The 21,749-nt window shown below is 41.4% G+C and overlaps 1 protein-coding gene across 4 annotated transcripts in view; it reads left to right on the forward strand.

Moving 5' to 3' along the window:
* The window catches only part of TNK2 (tyrosine kinase non receptor 2), a 305,681-nt gene that overhangs the window by 102,954 nt on the left and 180,978 nt on the right, over window positions 1-21,749 (forward strand). For all 4 annotated transcript variants that reach the window (XM_056565498.1, XM_056565497.1, XM_056565499.1 and 1 more), the window contains exon 2: window positions 15,269-15,537. The gene's annotated coding sequence lies outside the window, so the exon portion shown is untranslated. The remainder of the gene's footprint in view (window positions 1-15,268; window positions 15,538-21,749) is intronic.

Consider the following 21,749-nt stretch of genomic DNA (forward strand, 5'->3'; position numbering starts at 1 on the left):
TTCCTGACTGTAACAGTAGAATGAACACAGTAAGATCAGCCTATTATGCAGTGAACACAATGGCCCTGATTTACTAAGAGTCTGGGGGTATTTTCAGAGTGATTTTTTTTCCCCGACTATTTTTTCATATATGTCGGGAAAATTCTGTCGCATGGAGAAAAAAAAAGTGTTGCACTGGAAAAATAAAGTGTATTTTTCTGACTTTTCAATGTTTTGCATAAGTGGTGAAAATTCTGTCGCACAGGAAAAAAAAAAGTGTAAAGCAAATAAGTAAAGCAAAGTAACTCTGCACCAGGACGTTACTTTACATTCATGGTCGTTAATGGGTTAACAAACAAAAAGTGAAAAAAAAAATGTAAAAAACATTTCAATTAAATGAAATGAAACTATAACCCTAATAAGTCCCTACTAAGTTGAGTTGATCCAGAGGAAGGAAAAAAAACCTCATACTAGAGGTAAAAATTCCTTCCCGACTACAAATATGGCAGTCAGAATAAATCCCTGGATCAACGTTCTGTCCCTATAAATCTAGTATACATTACCAGCGATGTTTTTATTCTCCAAAAATGCATCCAGCCCCTTTTATGAACTCTTTTACAGAGTTCACCATGACCACCTCCTCAGGCAGAGAATTCCATAGTCTCACTGCTCCTATAGTAAAGAACCCCCGTCTGTGCTGGTGTAGAAACCTTCTTTCCTCTAGACGTAGAGGATGCTCCCTTGTTATGGATACAGTCCTGGGTATAAATAGATCATAGGAGAGATCTCTGTATGGTCCCCTGATATATTTATACCTAGTTCTTAGGTCGCCCCAAAGCCTTCTTTTTTCTAAACTAAATAACCCCAATTCTGCAAATCTTTCTGGGTACTATAGTCCTCCCATTCCCCGTATTTTTCGGGTTGCTCGTCTTTGAACCCTCTCCTGCTCCTCTATATCTTTCTTGCACACTGGTGCCCAGTACTGTACACAGTATTCTATGTGTGGTCTGACTAGTGATTTGTACAGCAGTAGAATTATTTCCTTGTCGTGGGCATCTATGCCCCTATTGATGCACTACATGATTTTATTTGCCTTGGCAGCAGCTGCCCGACACTGGTCACTACAGCTAAATTTACTGTTAACTAAGACTCCTAATTTCTTTCCCATGTTAGTCATCCCAAGTCTGCTCCCATTTAAAGGGGTACTCCAGTGAAAAACTTTTTTTTTAATCAACTGGTGGCATAAAGTTAAACAGATTTGTAAATTACTTCTATTAAAAAATCTTAATTCTTCCTGTACTTATTAGCTGCTGAATGCTACAGTGGAAATTCTTTTCCGTTTGAAACACAGAGCTGTCTGCTGACATCACGAGCACAGTGCTCTCTGCTGACATCTCTGTCCATTTTAGGAACTGCCAGAGTTAAAGGAAATCCCCATAGCAAACATATGCTGTTCTGGGCAGTTCCTAAAAAGGACAGAGATGTCAGCAGAGAGCACTGTGCTCATGATGTCAGCAGACAGCTCTGTGTTTCAAAAAGAAAAGAATTACCGCTGTAGTATTAAGCAGCTAATAAGTACAGGAAGGATTAAGATTTAGATTTAGAAGTAATTTACAAATCTGTTTAACTTTATGGCACCAGTTGATTTAAAAAAAAAAAAGTTTTTCACCGGAGTACCCCTTTAATACATAATCCCAGCCCGGATTTTTCTTCCCCATGTGCATTACCTTACATTTATCAGTGTTGAACTTCATCTGCCACTTCCCAGCCCAAACTTCTTACCTATCCAGATCCATTTGTAACACTGCACTGTCCTCTATAGTGTTTACCGCTTTACAGAGTTTAGTATCATCTGCACAGATTGCTACTTTACTATTCAACCCCTCTTCAAGGTCATTAATAAATATATTAACCCCTTAAGGACTCAGCATTTTTCAATTTTTGCATTTTAATTTTTTCCTCATCACCTTCTAAAAATCATAACGCTTTCAATTTTGCACATAAAATTCCATATGATGGCTTAATTTTTGCGCCACCAATTCTACTTTGCAGTGACATTAGTCATTTTACCAAAAAATCCACGGCGAAACGGAAAAAAAAATTATTGTGTGACAAAATTCCCCCTCCCATAGACTTGCATTGAGGGGACGGGGTGTGACATCACACGGAGGCGGAGTCGTGACGTCACGGACTTCCTTTCTGGTGGTCGGGACCCATACCCTCCAGCGCTTCTGGAGCAGAAACAGGTGGGTGCTGCATGCTATATTGTGGGGGTCCCCAGCGGCGGGACCCCCGCAATCAGACATCTTATCTGGATAGGGGATAAGATGTCTAGGGATGGAGTACCCCTTTAAGGACCCGGGGTTTTTCCGTTTTTGCATTTTTGTCTTTTCCTCCTTACCTTTAAAAAATCTTTCAATTTTGCTCATAAAATATCCATATGATGGCTTATTTTTTGCGCCACCAATTCTACTTTGTAATGACTTCAGTCATTTTACCAAAAAATGTACGGCGAAACGGAAAAAAAAATAATTGTGAGACAAAATAGAAAAAAACAACACAATTTTGTAACTTTTGGGGGCTCCCGTTTCTACACAGTACATTTTTCGGTAAACATGACACCTTCTCTTTATTCTGTAGGTCCATATGATTAAAATGATGCCCTACTTATATAGGTTTGATTTTGTCGTACTTCTGGAAAAAATCATAACTACATGCAGGCGTATAAGACAACTGGGCGTATAAGACGACCCCCAACTTTTACAGTTAAAATATAGAGTTTGGGATATACTTACCGTATAAGACTACCCCTCCTACCGCAATGTACAGTACCTTGTAGTTCCCCCCATATTAAGTAGATAGTATAGTTCCCCCACATTAGGTAGGCAGCATGTTCCCCCACAATAGTAGGCTCTCCCACATTTGGTCAGCAGTTCCCACACATTAGGTCAGCAGTTCCCCTACATTAGGTCAGCAGCTCCCACACATTAGGTCAGCAGTTCCCCCACAATAGTAGGCAGCTCCCCCACAATAGTCGGCAGCTCCCCCCCACAATAGTCGGCAGCTCCCCCCCACAATAGTCGGCAGCTCCCCCACAATAGTCGGCAGCTCCCCCCCACAATAGTAGGCAGCTCTCCCCCACAATAGTAGGCAGCTCCCCCCCCACAATAGTAGGCAGCTCCCCCCCCCCACAATAGTCGGCAGCTCCCCCCCACAATATTCAGCAGCTCCCCCCCACACAATAGTAGGCAGCTCCCCCCCCCCCCCACCATAGTAGGCATCTCCCCCCACAGACATACAACTTCCAGCCATATAGAGTGTATGGCTGGAGGCTGTATGTCTGCTTACTGCCCCCCACAGTGTTCCGGTCACCGCTCCTCCGGCCCGGGGTCACAATCTACTGCTATGGCCTATGGACCATAGCAGCAGTCCCGGGACCGGAGGAGCGGTGATCGGAACACTGTAGATGATGCGCCGCCTGTCACTCACCAGGCCCCTGCCAGCTCTCGTCCTCCTGTGCCTTTATGGTTGTACGCACGGTACGTCACTGACGTCACGTGCGTACAACCATAGAGAGGTGGAGAAGCGCAGAAGGACCGGAGGAAGACCGCAGGAGGACCGGAGGAGGACGCGTGGTGGTCGGGGAATGATTAGTGACCCGCGGACATCCTTATGTTCTGAAAAGATTTTTCGGGACAAAGGGATGTCCGGCATAGGAATACTTATGATTATCTTCCCGGCTCCTGTGTGCGGCTGCAGGCGGGGGCCAGCCAGAGCATGTAAAAACAAATTCATGTATACTAAAATCCAGAGTGCCTCCAGCTGTTGTGAAACTACAACTACCAGCATGCCCGGACAGCCTTTGCCGGTCCGGGCATGCTGGGAGTTGTAGTTTCACAACAGCTGGATGCACCCTGGTTTTTAAGTATACTGTACAGATATTAGTTTGTACATGCTCTGGCCGGCCCCTGCCTGCAGCCGCACACAGGAGCTGGGAAGATAATCATAAGTATTCCTATGCCTGACCCCAATACCCGGCGTATAAGATGACCCCCGACTTTTCAGAAGAAAATTCGGGCTTAAAAAGTCGTCTTATACGCCGGGATATACGGTACGTTTAAAATTGTCATCTTCTGACCCCTATAACTTTTTTATTTTTCCGCGTATGGGACGGTATGAGGGCTTATTTTTTGTGTCATGATCATGATCGTCATGAAGTTTTTAGCGGTACCATTTTTGCATTGATAGGACTTATTGATCGCTTTTTATTCATTTTTTCATGAAATAATAAGTGACCAAAAATGCAATATTTTGGACTTGCGGTTTAATTAATGATATATTTTTATAATTTGGACATTTCCGCACGCGGCGATACCATATATGTTTATTTTTATTTACAGTCTTTTTTTTTTTTTTTAAATGGGAAAAGGGGGGTGATTCAAACTTTTATTAGGGAAGGTGTTAAATGATTTTTATTCACTTTTTTTTCACTTTCTTTTTGCAGTGTTATAGCTCCCATAGGGACCTATAACACTGCACACACTGATCTTTTACATTGATCACTGGTTTCTCATAGGAAACCACTGATCGATGATTTTGCCGCTTGACTGCTCATGCCTGGATCTCAGGCACTGAGCAGTCATCAAAAATGTCTGTAAAATTATATAAAACCCCATCCCCTAATAAAAAATCAAATCACCCTTATTTTCCCATTTTACAAAAAAACAAACAAACATTTTAACTAATACAATATAATGTTTATGATCCCGCACGCAAAAATGTAAAAGTTATAGGGGTCAGAAAATTGCAGTTTTCTTTTCTTAAATTTTCTCCAACAAATAAAATGTTTTTGGTTTTGCGGTACAGTTTGTGGTTAAATGTAAGAGGTCATTACAAAATACAATTGGTCACGCAAAAAACAGGCCCTCATATGTATCTCTAGCTGGAAAAATAAAAGAGTTATGCCTCTTAGAAGGAGAAAAGGAAAAAACTCTAAAATTAAAATTGTCCTTGTCCTTATGGGGTTAAAGGGAACCTGTAATCTTTTTTTATTCTGCATAAAAACTGTGGGCAGCAAGAAGCAGGTGCAGGCAGATTGATCCTGACACACTACTAAATTTCTATGAAATACTTGGGTGCTTTAGATAAAAAAATAAAAAAATAAAAAAAAGTGGGTAGTGGGAAGTTGATAAGTAATCAAAGGAGGCAATACCCGCGTCTTTTCTCTGCCCTACCCGCCCTGAGTGATGCACTTCTCCCTATCTGTGTATCTGTGTGTGCTGCGGGTAGAGAGCATCTGCTGGAATCCACCCTAGTGACTTGTTACCTAGGTCCTGTTTATTTTATTTATTTTTTCAAACTATGATTTCTCAGAAATTAGAGATTATTTCAGAGTAAATCTTAATATGTCAGAGACGAAAGGGAGAGAAGAAAGTGGGAGACAGAGATGGAGTTAATAGTGCCATTATCCAAGGTATTATAAGGATGCAAGGAACAGTGGGGTATGGGAAGTGCTCACCTTATAGTGGTGCACAAGCAGGCACAATACTGTTAACTGCTTTTAGGATGGGAGCAGCTTGCCGGCGGTACCGTTAAGCAAAGGTGCAGGAACATGTAGAGTAGGTGAGAATGAGGGTTTTTCGGAAGGGATGCCCTTGTCCGTAAAGATCCGACTTCTGGGTTGAAGCGCTAACCCAGTGATGACAGGATGCAGGCTTTCTTTTGAGTGGTTTTTATTTCACACAGATGATAATATAATTGGCTGGTACTGATGAAGAAGGGGTTTTTCTTTAAAATGTGTTGTCCGCTGCAGCCAATTGTCTTTTAGTTTGTGTGAAATAAAAACCACTCAAAAGAAAGACAGCATCCTGTCATCCCTGGGTTAGCGCTTCAAGCCAGAAGTCAGATCTTTGCAGACAAGGGCATCCTTTCCGGGAAACCCTCATCCTCACCTACTCTACAAGAGACGAAGGGGAGGCCAGTGATCACAATAAAAATCACAGCATGACCATCAGGACAAATAAACACTTTATCAGTTATTTATTTGTCCTGATGGTCACGCTGTGATTTTTAAAGTTCCTAATAAATTGAAGACTTTTATTGTGACTGCTGGCCTCCCGTTTGTCTTTGCTATATTGGTTTGGAGACGGGCCGTGCTAATTAGAAGTGGTGAGCGGATCTTCATCTTTCCCTTAATATGTCAGGATTGCACTCCCTGCACCTGCTTCATGCAGCCTGTAGTTTGTGCAACATAAAACAGGTGACAGGTTCCTTTTAAAGGGGTACTCTGGTGAAAATCTTTTTTCTTTTAAATCAACTGGTGGCAGAGAGTTAAACATATTTGTAAATTACTTCTATTAAAAAATCTTAATCTTTCCAGTACTTATTAGCTGCTGAATGCTACAGAGGAAATTCCTTTCTTTTTGGAACACTGATGATATCATGAACACAGTGCTCTCTGCTGACATCTCTGTCCATTTTAGCAACCATGCATAGCATATGAATGCTAAAGGCAGCATGGTGGCTCAGTGGTTAGCACTGCTGCTTTGCAGTGCTGGGGACTTGGGTTAAAATCCCACTAATGACAACAATAAATAAAGCGTTATTATTATTATAATAACGTCAGCAGAGAGAACTGTGGTCGTGATGTCATCAGAGAGCATTCCAAAAAGAAAATAATTTCCTCTGTAGTATTCAGCAGCTAATAAGTACAGGAAGGATTAAGATTTTTTTAATAGAAGTAATTTACAAATATGTTTAACTTTCTGCCACCAGTTGATTTAAAAGAAAAAAGGTTTTCACCGGAGTACCCGTTTAACCACTTAAGGACCTATGCCTTGACGTCCTGGTATTTAAGGGCCCAGGGCGTATCCATACGCCCGTGGGAGTTTCGCGCGCCGGGCGGGGACCGGACCGGGGTGACTGCTGATATCAATCAGCAGGCACCCCGTGCATCCCCCCCCCCCCCCCCCCGTCGGCGATCGGCACAAATCTGCGACGATTCCGGGTCATACGGGTCTATGGTGACCCGGTGACCCGGAATATAAGGGGGATCGCGATTATCTAAGACACCCACGATCCCCCTGAAGGCATAGGAGTGAGGTGGAAGAAGTGCCGCCCCTCCTATCCCTGCTATTGCTCTGCTATTGATCGTCAGAGGCGACGACCAATAGCAGATCGGGGGCGGGGGGGTTGACTTTAGTTTTCCTCGTCCTGCCCACCCACAATAGGTGGGGCAGAGTGGGGAAACGAAGGGGACCGAGCGCCGACGTCCACTTACCCGTCCGGAGGCTGCGGCGACGGTGATCGGCGGGCGGCGTGACGTGCGTCAGAAGAGGACGGCTCCCGGGATCCTACGGAAGCCGGTAAGTTGATCTGGAGGGCTACAGTCTGAGACTGTGGTCTCTAAACTCTAGCCCTCCAGATGTTGCAAAGCTACAACTCCCAGCATGCCCAGACAGCTGTTTGGGCATGCTGGAATACTTGCTGGAGTTTTGCAACAGCTGGAGGGCTGCAGTTTGAGACCACTATACAGTGGTCTCTAAACTATATCCCTCCAGATCTTGCAAAACTACAACTCCTAGCATGCCCACATAGCTGTTTGTTGTCTGGGCATGCTGAGATTTGTAGTTTTGCAACAGCTGGAGGGTCACAGTTTGGAGATCACAGTGCAGTGATCTCTATCTGTAGCCCTCCAGATGTTGCAAAACTGCAAATCCCAGCATGCCCAGACAGCAAATAGCTGTCTCAGCATGCTGGGAGTTGTAGTTGGGTACCTCCAGCTGTTGCATAACTACATCTCCCAGCATGCCCTTCGGTGATTAGTACATGCTGGGAGTTGCAGTTTTGCAACAGCTGGAGGCACACTGGTTGGAAAATACTGAGTTAGGTAACAGAACCTAACTGAAGGTTTTCCAACCAGTGTGCCTCCAGCTGTTGCAAAAGTACAACTCCCAGCATGCACGGTCTGTCAGTGCATGCTGGGAGTTGTAGTTTTGAAACAGCTGGAGGTTTGCCCCCCCATATGAATGTACAGGGTACATTCACACGGACAGGTTTACAGTAAATTTCCTGCGGGAACGCCGAAAATGTGTAGCAAATAGTGCACACAAAACATGAAATCATGATAAATCCATATACTTTATTAGATACAAAAAGTTAAAAATATACATAGAAAAGTGCAGAGTACATAAAAAGGGCACTGAATCACCATGGAAGGGTAGGTATGAGTCATAAAGCAGAAAAGTATATAAATAACAGGCAATGCGGGTAGTAAATGCAAGGAAACCTTAGTATGGGACTGTGACAAATATAAGTCAATAAAGAAAAGGACAGAGCCCCATACCTAATCAAGAATGCCAGACCATACCTACCTACCCCAAGGTAGGTAGGTAGGTATGGTCTGGCATTCTTGATTAGGTATGGGGCTCTGTCCTTTTCTTTATTGACTTATATTTGTCACAGTCCCATACTAAGGTTTCCTTGCATTTACTACCCGCATTGCCTGTTATTTATATACTTTTCTGCTTTATGACTCATACCTACCCTTCCATGGTGATTCAGTGCCCTTTTTATGTACTCTGCACTTTTCTATGTATATTTTTAACTTTTTGTATCTAATAAAGTATATGGATTTATCATGATTTCATGTTTTGTGTGCACTATTTGATACACATTTTCGGCGTTCCCATTTAGTTGGTGCACCCCCACCTGCTTGTTATAGTAGGTTGGTTTTTCTCTTTTTTGGAGTAAATTTCCTGCTTCAAGTTTGGGCTGCGGCAAGTTTTTCGCCACAGCGCAAACTCCTTGCGGGAAACTCACCATAACCCGACAGTGCGAAAGTACCCTAAAACACTACACTACACTACACTAACACATAATAAAGGGTAAAACACAACATATACACCCCCGTATACTGTCCCCCCCAATAAAAATTAAAAACGTCTTGTATGGCAGTGTTTCCAAAACGGAGCCTCCAGGTGCTGCAAAACAACAACTCCCAGCATTTCTGGACAGCCACTGACTGTCCAGGCATGCTGGGAGCTTAGCAACAGCTGGAGGCACCCTCTTTGGGAATCACTGGCGTAGAATACCCCTATGTCCACCCCTATGCAATCCCTAATTTCGTCCTCAAATGCGCATGGCGCTCTCTCACTTCAGAGCCCTGTCGTATTTCAAGGAAACAGTTTAGGGTCATATATGGGGTATTACCGTACTCGGGAGAAATTGCACTATAAATTTTGGGGGGCTTTTTCTCCTTTTACCCCTTTTGAAAAGGAAAAGTTGGGATCTACACCAGCCTGTTAGTGTAAAAAAAAAAAAATTACACTAACATGCTGGTGTTGCCCCATACTTTTTATTTTCACAAGCGGTAAATGGAAAAAAAGACCCCAAAATCTCTAACGCAATTTCTCCTGAGTACGGAAATACCCCATATGTAAGCGTAAAATGCTCTGCAGGCACACAACAAGGCTCAGGAGTGAGAGCGCACCATGTAGATTTGAGGCCTAAATTGTTGATTTGCACAGGGGTGGCTGATTTTACAGCGGTTCTGACAAATGCAAAAAAAAATAAATACCCACATGTGACCCCATTTTGGAAACTACACCCCTCACTGAACATGACAAGGGGTATAGTGAGCCTGAACACCCCACAGGTGTTTGACGAATTTTCATTAAAGTTGGATGGGAAAATGGAAAAAAAAATTTTTTTACTAAAATGCTGGTGTTACCCTAAATTTTTCATTTTTACAAGGGAAAATAGGGGAAAAGCCCCCCAAAATTTGTAACCCCATGTCTTCTGAGTAAGTACATACCCCATATGTGAATGCAAAGTGCTCTGCGGGCGAAGTACAATGCTCAGAAGAGGAGCGCCATTGGGATTTTGAAGAGAAAATTTGTCCGGAATTGAAGGCCATATGTGTTTACAAAGCCCCCATAGTACCAGAACAATGGACCCCCAACACATGTGACCCCATTTTGGAGACTACACCCCTCATGTAATGTAATAAGGGGTACAGTGAGCATTTACGCCCCACAGATTTTTGGAACAGTGGTCCGTAAAAATGAAAAATTCAATTTTTCATTTGCACAGCCCACTGTTGCAAAGATCTGTCAAACGCCAGTGGGGTGTAAGTACTTACTGCACCCCTTATTAAATTCTGTGTGGGTTGTAGTTTCCAAAATGGGCTCACATGTGGGGGGGGGGTCCACTGTTCTGGCACCACGGGGGGCTTTGTAAACGCACATGGCCCCTGACTACCATTCCAAACGAATTCTCTTTCCAAAAGCTCAATGGCGCTCCTCCTCTTCTGAGCATTGTAGTTCGCCAGCAGAGCACTTGACGTCCACACATGGGGTATTTCCATACTAAGAAGAAATGGGGTTACAAATTTTGGGGGTAATTTTCTCCTATCACCCCTTGTAAAAATGTAAAATTTAGGGAAAAAAATACATTTTACTGCATTTTTTTCATTTACACATCCAACTTTAACAAAAAGTCGTCAAACACTTGTGGGTAGTTAAGGCTCACTGTATGCCTTGTTATGTTCCTTGAGGGGTGTAGTTTCCAAAATGGTATGCCATGTGGGGTTTTCTGCTGTTCTGGCACCATAGGGACTTTCTAAATGTGACATGCCACCCAAAAGCCATTTCAGAAAAATTCACTCTCCAAAATCCCATTGTTGCTCCTTCCCTTCTGAGCCCTCCACTGCGCCCGCCGAACACTTGACATACATATATGAGGTATTTCCTTACTCAAGAGAAATTGGGTTACAAATTTTGGGGGGCTTTTTCTCCTATTACCACTTGTAAAAATTCTAAAACTGGGTCTACAAGAACATGCGAGTGGTAAAAAATGAAGATTATGAATTTTCTCCTTCACCTTGCTGCTATTCCTGTGAAACACCTAAAGGGTTAACACACTTACTGAAAGTCATTTTGTATACTTTGAGGGGTGCAGTTTTTATAATTGGGTCATTTGTGGGGTATTTCTAATATGAAGGCCCTTTAAATCCACTTCAAAACTGAACTGGTCCCTGAAAAATTCTGATTTTGAAAATTTTATGAAAAATTGGAAAATTGCTGGTGAACTTTGAAGCCCTCTGATGATTTCCAAAAGTAAAAACATGTAAACTTTATGATGTAAACATAAAGTAGACATATTGTATATGTGAATCAATATATAATTTATTTGGAATATCCATTTTCCTTATAAGCAGAGAGCTTCAAAGTTCTAAATTTTCAATTTTTTCATCAAATTTTGGAATTTTTCACCAAGAAATGATACAAGTATCAACAAAATTTTGCGACTAACATAAAGTAGAATATGTCACGAAAAAACAATCTCGGAATCAGAATGAAAGGTAAAAGCATCCCAGAGTTATTAATGCTTGAAGTGACAGTGGTCAGATGTTCAAAAAATGGCCGGGTCCTTAACCCCTTAACGACGCAGGACGTATATTTACGTCCTGCGCCGGCTCCTGCAATATGAAGCGGGATCTCGCTGCGATCCTGCATCATATCGTGTCGGTCCCGGCGCTCATCAACGGCCGGGACCCGCGGCTAATACCACACATCGCCGATCGCGGCGATGTGCGGTATTAACCCTTTAGAAGCGGAGGTCAAAGCTGACCGCCACTTCTAAAGTGAAAGTGACCCGGCTGCTCAGTCGGGCTGTTCGGGACCGCCGCGGTGAAATCACGGCGTCCCGAACAGCTTGCAGGACACCGGGAGGGCCCCTACCTGCCTCCTCGGTGTCCGATCGGCGAATGACTGCTCCGTGCCTGAGATCCAGGCAGGAGCAGGCAAGTGCCAATAACACTGATCACAGGCGTGTTAATACACGCCTGTGATCAGGACGAGAGATCAGTGTGTGCAGTGTTATAGGTCCCTATGGGACCTATAACACTGCAAAAAAAAAGTAAAAAAAATGTGTTAATAAAGGTCATTTAACCCCTTCCCTAATAAAAGTTTGAATCACCCCCCTTTTCCCATAAAAAAATAAAACAGTGTAAAAAAGAATAAAAATAAACATATGTGGTATCGCCGCGTGCGTAAATGTCTGAACTATAAAAATATATTATTAATTAAACCGCACGGTCAATGGTGTACGCGCAAAAAAGTTCCAAAGTCAAAAAAGCGCATTTTTGGTCACTTTTTATACCATTAAAAAAATGAATAAAAAGTGATCAAAAAGTCTGATCAAAACAAAAATCATACCGATAAAAACTTCAGATCACGGCGCAAAAAATTAGTCCTCATACTGCCCTGTATGTGGAAAAATAAAAAAGTTATAGGGGTCAGAAGATGACATTTTTAAACGTATAAATTTTCCTGCATGTAGTTATGATTTTTTCCAGAAGTGCGACAAAATCAAACCTATATAAGTAGGGTATCATTTTTAACCGTATGGACCTACAGAATAATGATAAGGTGTAATTTTTACCGAAATATGCACTGCGTAGAAACGGAAGCTCCCAAAAGTTACAAAATGGTGTTTTTTCTTTGATTTTGTCGCACAATGATTTTTTTTCCCGTTTTGCCGTGCATTTTTGGGTAAAATGACTAATGTCACTGCAAAGTAGAATTGGCGATGCAAAAAATAAGCCATAATATGGATTTTTAGGTGGAGAATTGAAAGGGTTATGATTTTTAAAAGGTAAGGAGGAAAAAATGAAAGTGCAAAAACTGAAAAACCCTGAGTCCTTAACCCAAAAATGCACTGCGAAACGGAAAAAAAAATCATTGTGCGATTAAATCGAAAAAAAAATGCCATTTTGTAACTTTTGGGGGCTTCCGTTTCTACGCAGTGCATATTTCGGTAAAAATTACACCTTATCATTATTCTGTAGGTCCATACGGTTAAAATGATACCCTACTTATATAGGTTTGATTTTGTCGCACTTCTGGAAAAAATCATAACTACATGCAGGAAAATTTATATGTTTAAAAATGTCATCTTCTGACCCCTATAACTTTTTTATTTTTCCACGTACAGGGCGGTATGAGTACTCATTTTTTGCGCGATCTGAAGTTTTTATCGGTATGATTTTTGTTTTGTTCGGACTTTTTGATCACTTTTTATTAATTTTTTTAATGGTATAAAAAGTGACCAAAATACGCTTTTTTGGACTTTGGAATTTTTTTGCGCGTACGCCATTGACCGTGCGGTTTAATTAATGATATATTTTTATAGTTCTGACATTTACGCACGCGGCGATACCACATATGTTTATTTATTTTTTTACACTGTTTTATTTTTTATATGGGAAAAGGGGGGTGATTCAAACTTTTATTAAGGAAGGGGTTAAATTACCTTTATTAACACTTTTTTTTTACATTTTTTTTGCAGTGTTATAGCTCCCATAGGGACCTATAACACTGCACACACTGATCTCCTATGCTGATCACTGGCGTGTATTAACACGCCTGTGATCAGCATTATCGGCGCTTGACTGCTCCTGCCTGGATCTCAGGCACGGAGCAGTCATTCGTCGAGCGGACACCGGGTAGGCAGGTAAGAGCCCTCCCGGTGTCCGGTCAGCTGTTCGGGATGCCGCGATTTCATGGCGGCGGTCCCGAACAGCCCGACTGAGCAGCCGGGTCACTTTCACTTTAGAAGTGGCGGTCAGCTTTGACCGCCGCTTCTAAAGGGTTAATACCGCACATCGACGCGATCGGCGATGTGTGGTATTAGCCGCGGGTCCCGGCCGTTGATGAGCGCCGGGACCGACGCGATATGATGCAGGATCGCGGCGCGATCCCGCTTCATATCGCGGGAGCCGGCGCAGGACGTAAATATACGTCCTGCGTCGTTAAGGGGTTAAAGGGGTATTCCAGGCAAAAACTTTTTTTTTATATATATATATCAACTGGCTCCGGAAAGTTAAACAGATTTGTAAATTACTTCTATTAAAAAATCTTAATCCTTCCAATAGTTATTAGCTTCTGAAGTTGAGTTGCTGTTTTCTGTCTAACTGCTTTCTGATGACTCACGTCCCGGGAGCTGTCCAGCTCCTATGGGGATATTTTCCCATTATGCAAGGGATATTCTCCCATCATGCACAGCTCCCGGGACGTGACATCATCATTGAGCAGTTAGACAGAAAACTTCAGAAGCTAATAACTATTGGAAGGATTAAGATTTTTTAATAAAATTCATTTACAAATCTGTTCAACTTTCCGGAGCCAGTTGATTTATAAAAAAAAAGTTTTTGCCTGGAATACCCCTTTAAGGTATATTTGGGCTGGGTCCTTAAGGGGTTAAGGTCCTGCCACAGCAGTTCAATTGAATTGAGGTTTAGACTTAATTTGTATTTTTTGGTGTGCTTGGGGCCATTGTTCTGTTGCATGACCCAGTTTCAGAAAAGCTTTAGCTGTTTGATAGATGGCCTGATATTTCACTCTAGAATACTTTGGTATCATGGCGACTGAATGCGAGTTGCCAAGTCATGGGGGGGGGGGGGGGGGGGGGACAATTCCAAATCATTACCCTTCTGAGATTTTGAGGAGCTGGTCTATTTTCATGGCAACCTAAAACCTTCTGATTGGTGCCTGCCGAGATACATCTGCTTCTGCAGCTTACCGCAGGCAGGCTCTACAAGCAGATCACAGATAAATCAATTCACATTCAGTTTACTGCATTGCTATTGCAATGTATTGAAGCTGAATGATTGCTTATAGAAGTTCCTAGGGGTAATAAAAAGTATAAATAAATAGAAAAAACTCCCCATAATAAAAAATAAATTCACCTTTTTCTCAAACCACAAACATATGGTGTGGCAGTGTGTGAAAAAGTACGAACTATTCAAATATATTGGCAATTAAACTGAATGGCATAAAGACTTATAAATAGCAAATGTGCGAATTGTGTTTTTTTGATCCTGTCACATCGCATTAAAAAAATGAAACAACAACATGGGAAACTAAAAGCTGTTTTTACAGTAATTTTGCTTTCTTCTTCATTATTTTGGCTTTGACTTTATATAGAGTGTTTCAACTCTTTACATCTGAATCTGAAGTGAGTAGTCACAATATGTAAGTACAGGATGGGAGGAGAGATCAAGATTTTCTTTGGAAGGCTGAGCTGGTGGTTTGTGTAAAGGGAGTGATCTAAACACACATCATGACTATTAACCTATAACCACTAGACATTGTCATACATCCTCATGTCAAAGTGAGTAATGTAGTTTATATGCTTGGGGAATGTTCCCTTTGCTCAGCTAAATGATAGTTTGTATATTAGGATCTAAGCTTCCTCAGTGTATTAATTTTATTTTCTCATTTCGTAGGTGTGTATCTTTACAATAGAAGAAACGTGTTGAAGACTGTTTTCTCCACTGTATAAATTATGGCTTAGAAAAAACATTATGTAAGGTATCCAAGAAATACTTGAGTCAAAATCCATTGAAAAACAGAAGCTTCTGCCAAAGGAGCCTACAGCAGACTCAATGAAATGCATAATAGACATCACGTGGACGCAGACCAAAGACAACAGAATCCTTGAAAGAACAGTTGTAAGCAGAAGTGAGGCGAACAAGGAGCCTGGACCAGTTTTGGGGTAAGCTATTTAAAGGGCATTATGAAAATTGTGGTGTTCAAACGAAAAATTGTTTGTGAAAAGATGTAAATTGCAACAATGTGGCTGTTATATTGTATCATATAAATGATATGTTAAGTGTGGGATATATTTACACTGTCTTTAACCAACAATAATCAGACAATTTATCAACAAGCTGTCAGTTAAAAACTGGTAAATGAAGTTCATGGAAACTGTTGTGTCTTTCATTTTCTTTATTAAGTAATTAAAATATTTTCTAAAGATACCAGAGCCTTCTAAAGTTGGTGAGAATGGAGTGTAGTTTGTCGGTAACGGCTAAATTACATATTCATCAATGTCTGAAGAAAAAAGTTTCCTGACAAAAGCGAAGTGTATATACATCAGGACAGAGCTGAATAGCAGTTGAACCTGTTTCAAAGAGTTATTATTTTTTTTAGAAATCTTTATCATGATCTGTATGACATGGTAAAAGTATGAAATGGACTTCGCTGAAATGGACTTAATCATAAATAGTTTTTATGATGAAATTGGATTCAGTATAAATATGTATAGTACTTATTGTACCATATACTTATTGTACCATATTGACCATATATCCTGTTAGGGTAAAAAGAGCTGTTCCTGCACTGCTGAGTGCAGCTAAGTGCTAGGTGTTCAGCTGGCAAACCATTTGATTACCAAGGGACTTGCAATTATAAAGGGGTCTTCCTGCTCTGACTATAGGTTTTCTTTTGCTTTGGTTAACATCTTGTTTTACAACTTCAAAGGATAATATCACTTATCAATAACTAGTGTGTAATTCCAAAAAGGAGTTCTTAAAGCGTACCTATCATGAACTGCATCAATTAAATCAATGAACTGCAGTGGCTTTTGTGGGGCCATAGACCGCCGCCGCCACCCGCTTCTCTCCTCCTGGCTGTCCGGGGGTCCTGAGTCCTATCACCGCCACCCCCCACCGCCGCACCGCTCCCCCCACCGCCGCACCGCTCCGTGCCCCCTACCGCCCCACCGCTTCGTGCCCCCTACCGCCCCGCGCCACGTCGCACCCCCCACCGCACCGCCCCGGCCCCATTGCCTCCCCCATCCCCGGTTTCATAATTACCTGTTCCCGGGGCCCGGGGTCTCTCTACATCTGGCTCCGGTGGCGTCCTCCTGAGCTGTCACTGTGCGCACTGACGGTGACGTCACGTCACTCGTCATTGCGCACAGCGTAACGCAGGACGCAGCAGGAGCCAGAAGTAGTGTGGACCTCGGGCCCCGGGAACAGGTAATTATAAAACCGGGGATGGGGGAGGCAATGGGGCCGGGGTGGTGCGGGTCGGGGGGTGGGGGACGTTCGCGGTGCGGTGGGGGCGGTGCGGGGGGCGGGGCATTATCGGCTTATCGGCAAGGTAATTGCCGATACCGATAATGCTCAAAATCGTGATTATCAGCCGATAATATCGGCCAGACCGATAATCGGTCGATCCCTAGTCTGGATTCTCATCTTCTCAAAGGCAGGGGGCGTATCTCTCTCTTGCCCTCATTCTACATGACTAAACTTCCTCCCTCACTTTGTGTCACTGAGTCTCAGGAGCGAGCCTGGCAGTCAGCCAATCACTGCAGGCTGCTCTGTAACCCTTTCCTCTCTGGATCTTCTCATCAAATCACTGTAGGCTGCTCTGTAACCCTTTCCTCTCTGGATCTCAATATGTAAGAGGAGCAGAGGATAATATATGTAATCATCTGCTCCTCTTTCATATTGCATAAGATAATGTGTGTTGGGGACTACAAATCCCAGCCAGTCGTGCAGTGACTCTGACTGAGATAGCGGTGTATATACATACATATATATATATATATATATATATATATATATATATATACACATAGCCCCCTTTCATATTGCATAAGATATTGTGTATAGAGGACTATAAATTCCAGCCAGCCGTGCATTATGTAAGAGGAGCAGAGGATAATACACATACAGTTATGGCCGTAAATGTTGGCACCCTTGAATTTTGAAGAAAATGAAGAATTTCTCACAGAAAAGGTTTGCAGTAACACATGTTTTGCTATACACATGTTTTTTCCCTTTGTGTGTATTGGAACCAAACCAAAAAAGGGAGGAAAAAAAAGCAAATTGGACATAATGTCACACCAAACTCCAAAAATGGGCTGGACGAAATTATTGGCACCCTTTCAAAATTGTGGAAAAATAAGATTGTTTCAAGCCTGTGATGCTCCTTTAACCCCTTAAGGACCCAGCCAATTTTCACTGTAGGACCCGGCCATTTTTTGCACATCTGACCACTGTCACTTTAAGCATTAATAACTCTGGGATGCTTTTACCTTTCATTCTAATTCCGAGATTGTTTTTTCATGACATATTCTACTTTATGTTAGAGGTAAAGTTTTGTCGATACTTGCATCATTTCTTGGTGAAAAATGCAAAAATTTGATGAAAAAATAGAAAATTTTGCATTTTTTAAAAATCTGAAGCTCTCTGCTAATAAGGAAGATGAATATTCCAAATAAATTATATATTGATTCACATATACAATATGTCTACTTTATGTTGGCATCATAAAGTTGACATGTTTTTACTTTTGGAAGACATCAGAGGGCTTCAAAGTTCAGCCGCAATTTTCCAATTTTTGAAAACATTTTCTAAATCGAAATTTTTCATGGACCAGTTCAGTTTTGAAGTGGATTTGAAAGGCTTTCATATTAGAAATACCCCATAAATGACCCCATTATAAAAACTGCACCCCTCAAAGTATTCAAAATGACATGCAAAAGGTTTGTTAACAATTTAGGTGTTTCACAGGAATAACAGCAAATTGAAGGAGAAAATTCAAAATCTTCATTTTTACACTCGCATGTTCTTGTAGACGCAGTTATTGCATTTTTACAAGGGGTAAAAGGAGAGAAATCTTTCTAAAATGTGTAACCCAATTTCTCTCGAGTAAGAAAATACCTCATATGTGTATGTCAAGTGTTCGGCGGGCGCAGTAGAGGGCTCAGAACAGAAGGAACAACAGTGGGATTTTGGAGAGTGAGTTTTTCTGAAATGGTTTTTGGGGGGCATGTCACATTTATTAAGCCCCTATGGTGCCAGAAAAGCAGAAAAAAAAAAAAACAACATGCCATACAATTTCGGAAACTACACCCCTCAAGGCACATAACAAGGGGTCCAGTGAGCCTTAACACCGCACAGGTGTTTGACGACTTTTTGTTAAAGTTGGATGTGTAAATGATTTTTTTGTTCCACTAAAATGCTAGTTTTCCCTCAAATGTAAAAATTTTTCAAGGGATAATAGGACAAAATGCCCCCCAAAATTTGTAACCCGATCTCTTCTGAGTATGGAAATACCCCATGTGTGGACGTCAAGTGCTCTGCTGGCGCTTTACAATGCTCAGAAGAGAAGGAGTCACATTTGGCTTTTGAAAAGCAAATTTTGCTGAAATGGTTTTTGGGGGGCATGTCACATTTAAGAAGCCCCTATGGTGCCAGAAAAGCAGAAAAAAAAAAAAAAAACAACATGCCATACAATTTTGGAAACTACACCCCTCAAGGCACATAACAAGGGGTCCAGTGAGCCTTAACACCGCACAGGTGTTTGACGACTTTTTGTTAAAGTTGGATGTGTAAATGATTTTTTTGTTCCACTAAAATGCTAGTTTTCCCTCAAATGTAAAAATTTTTCAAGGGATAATAGGACAAAATTCCCCCCAAAATTTGTAACCCGATCTCTTCTGAGTATGGAAATACCCCATGTGTGGACGTCAAGTGCTCTGCTGGCGCTTTACAATGCTCAGAAGAGAAGGAGTCACATTTGGCTTTTGAAAAGCAAATTTTGCTGAAATGGTTTTTGGGGGGCATGTCACATTTAAGAAGCCCCTATGGTGCCAGAAAAGCAAAAAAAAAAAACAAAAAAACACATGGCACACTATTTTGGAAACTACGCCCCTCAAGGCACGTAAGAAGGGGTCCGGTGAGCCTTAACACCCCACAGGTGTTTGACGACTTTTCGTTAAAGTTGGATGTGTAAATGATAATTTTTTTTCACTAAAATGCTAGTTTTCCCTCAAATTTTTAATTTTTACAAGGGATAATAGGACAAATTGCCCCCCAAAATTTGTAACACCATTTCTTCTGAGTATGGAAATACCCCATGTGTGGACGTCAAGTGCTCTGCTGGCGAACTACAATGCTCAGAAGAGAAGGAGCGCCATTGAGCTTTTTGAAAGAGAATTTGTTTGGAATGTCGGGGCCATGTGCGTTTACAAAGCCCCCCGTTGTGCAAGAACAGTGGACCCCCCACATGTGACCCCATTTTGGAAACTACACCCCTCACAGAATTTAATAAGGGGTGCAGTGAGTATTTACACCCCGCTGGCGTTTGATAGATCTTTGGAACAGTGGGCTGTGCAAATGAAAAATTACATTTTTCATTTTCGCAGATCACTGTTCCAAAAATCTGTCAGACACCTGTGGGGCGTAAATGCTCACTGTACCCCTTATTACATTACGGTAGGGGTGTAGTTTCTAAAATGGGGTCGCATGTGGGAGGTCCATTGTTCTGGCACTATGGGGGCTTTGTAAACACACGTGGCCTTCAATTCTGGACAAATTTTCTCTTCAAAATCCCAATGGCGCTCCTTCTCTCCTGAGCATTGTAGTTTGGGGGGCTTTTTTCCTATTTTCCCTTGTGAAAATAAAAAAAAATTAGGATAACACCAGCATTTTAGTGAATTTTTTTATTTTTTTTAATTTTCCCATCCAACTTTAACCCCTTAAGGACCAGGCCATTTTACACCTTAAGGACCAGAGCGTTTTTTGCAATTCTGACCACTGTCACTTTAAACATTAATAACTCTGGAATGCTTTTAGTTATCATTCTGATTCTGAGATTGTTTTTTCATGACATATTCTACTTTAACATAGTGGTAAAATTTTATGGTAACTTGCATCCTTTCTTGGTGAAAAATCCCAAAATTTGATGAAAAAATGACAATTTTGCATTTTTCTAACTTTGAAGCTCTCTACTTGTAAGGAAAATGGATATTCAAAATAAAATATTTTTGGGTTCACATATACAATATGTCTACTTTATGTTTGCATCATAAAATTTATGAGTTTTTACTTTTGGAAGACACCAGAGGGCTTCAAAGTTCAGCAGCAATTTGGAAATTTTTCACAAAATTTTCAAACTCGCTATTTTTCATGGACCAGTTCAGGTTTGAAATGGATTTGAAGGGTCTTCATATTAGAAATACCCCATAAATGACCCCATTATAAAAACTACACCCCCCAAAGTATTCAAAATGACATTCAATAAGTGTATTAACCCTTTAGGTGTTTCACAGGAATAGCAGCAAAGTGAAGGAGAAAATTCACAATCTTCATTTTTTACACTTGCATGTTCTTGTAGACCCAATTTTTGAATTTTTGCAATTGGTAGAAAGGAGAATATTTTTACATGCATTTGAAACCCAATTTTTCTCGAGTAAGGACATACCACATATGTCTATGTTAATTGTTCGGCGGGCGCAGTAGAGGGCTCAGAAGGGAAGGAGCGACAAATGGTTTTTGGGGGGCATGTCACCTTTAGGAAGCCCTTATGGTGCCAGGACAGCAAAAAAAAAAACACATGGCATACCATTTTGGAAACTAGACCCCTCAGGGAACGTAACAAGGTGTAAAGTGAACCTTAATACCCCACAGGTGATTCACGACTTTTGCATATGTAAAAAAAAAAAAAATGTTTTACCTAAAATGCTTGGTTTCCCAAAAATTTTACATTTTTACAAAGGATAATAGCAGAAAATACCCCCCAAAATTTGAAGCCCAATTTCTCCCGATTCAGAAAACACCCCATATGGGGGTGAAAAGTGCTCTGCTGGCACACTACAGGTCTCAGAAGAGAAGGAGTCACATTTGGCTTTTTGAAAGCAAATTTTGCTCTGGGGGCATGCCGCATTTAGGAAGCCCCTATGGTGCCAGAACAGCAAAAAAAAAAAAAAACACATGGCATACCATTTTGGAAACTAGACCCCTCGGGGAACGTAACAAGGGGTAAAGTGAACCTTAATACCCTACAGGTGTTTCACGACTTTTGCATATGTAAAAAAAAAAACATTTTTTTTACCTAAAATGCTTGGTTTCCCAAAATTTTTACATTTTTTAAAAGGGTAATAGCAGAAAATACCCCCCAAAATTTGAAGCC

This window comes from Hyla sarda, chromosome 3, assembly GCF_029499605.1.
Source record: "Hyla sarda isolate aHylSar1 chromosome 3, aHylSar1.hap1, whole genome shotgun sequence".
NCBI lineage: Eukaryota > Metazoa > Chordata > Amphibia > Anura > Hylidae > Hyla > Hyla sarda.